Source organism: Etheostoma spectabile, chromosome 5 (assembly GCF_008692095.1).
Source record: "Etheostoma spectabile isolate EspeVRDwgs_2016 chromosome 5, UIUC_Espe_1.0, whole genome shotgun sequence".
In the NCBI taxonomy this organism is placed as follows: domain Eukaryota; kingdom Metazoa; phylum Chordata; class Actinopteri; order Perciformes; family Percidae; genus Etheostoma; species Etheostoma spectabile.
The window spans coordinates 35084964-35086395 of record NC_045737.1 but is presented as its reverse complement, the minus strand read 5'-3'; the positions used below and the strand labels follow the sequence as shown (position 1 = coordinate 35086395).

Sequence of the window (1432 nt, the reverse complement as noted above, 5' to 3'; positions counted from 1 at the left end):
CACGACGCCAGGACAGTGAACAGCATACAGTTTTGGTGACTGACCAGACGACAGACCCAGACAACAACATACAGACTGACAGACAGGACAGACAGACAAGCACAACAGACAGACAAGACAGACAGACAGAACACAACAGACACGACAGACCGACAACAGCAGCCAGACACGATTGCATGTCCCTAATGATCCTGAACTTTAGATTTTCTTTTAAAATGTGACATGGGGCCAAACCCCTGATCAGGCTGTTATTACAGAAAATTGAATTAAAAAGTCCCCATTACAATCATATGTGCGATATCTTATGCATTGCTCTCTTTTTTTTTTTTTTTTAATTTTTGTTTATATAAACCTCCACATTTTAAGAGTCAGTTGTGTGGCTGGCAGCTGCGGGGGAACACGCCCATGACTGAGTAATGCTAGATGAATGCCACGCCTTGCTTGTGTCAGCTCAGCACGCCCGGCCTTCGAGCTGCAGCGCTGAGCGTTAATGTCCCGGCTGGAGAGGCGCTGTCAGCCGGCTGGACAGGCGCTGTCAGCCGGCTGGAGAGGCGCTGTCAGCCGGCTGGAGAGGCGCTGTCAGCCGGCTGGAGCCGCTGCGGCTCCCCGGCGAACCTGCGCATCCAGGCCGGCAGTGTGTGCTCTGCAGGCCCTGCGGCGTTTAATACAGCACCGGAAAACCGAAAGAAATTACACACACATGCACAACGAATGACGGCGCTTAAAGCCACAGATCAGCCCTTTGTGTGCATATGCAGTCAACGCTAAATGCATTTAACCGGCTGATGTGAATCAAAGACCTTTTTTCTGTGAAGCTAGTCGTTTTCTCTGTCCCCCCCTCTCCCACCACCACCACCACCACCCCTTATCCTTTCTCTGCATACACATGCAGCCACTAACGGGATTAATTGGCTTTTATTACAGCGGATGCTAATTTAAGGATCCCGTTCTCCGTTTGTCCCACGAAAAAAAGCTCCAAATATGTCACGGTTTAAACTGGCGAACAGGTTTACTCTAAATCCCCGACATGATAATGATAATAACAGGGAGGGAAAAGGAGAAAGCAGGGTGAATGTCATGAGATAGAGATGCGTTTAGGTGAAGGGGAACACGGCTACTTACTGTGCGGATCCAGGGAGATTTCTTGGAGAAAACCCGCAGCCACCGACGGGGGGACAGAGAGGGAGAGTCCGGTACGAGACCCCGCGGTGTGACGGTCAAGGCTTCGTCGGGATTTCTGCCGGTTTAGTCCCGGTTTTCACCGACTCCCCTTTCCCAGATATCCCAGATTTCCCCTGCTGCCACACCGAATCCCAACACCGCTAAAACCAGCATCAAGTTAGACGCAGGCAACATGGAGGACTTCCGGGCGTGACTTTCACAATAAACCTGCTGCTGTGTTAAAAATATTAGATTAGATTAGATTAGATTA

At 50.1% G+C, this 1432-nt stretch overlaps 1 protein-coding gene across 1 annotated transcript in view; it reads right to left on the bottom strand.

Moving 5' to 3' along the window:
• Positions 1–1345, bottom strand: part of raph1a (Ras association (RalGDS/AF-6) and pleckstrin homology domains 1a) — a gene marked incomplete in the record, with an annotated part of 104946 nt that extends 103601 nt beyond the window's left edge. Inside the window, 1 exon segment of the mRNA XM_032515390.1 lies at positions 1123–1345.
• Positions 1346–1432: the final 87 nt, after the last annotated feature.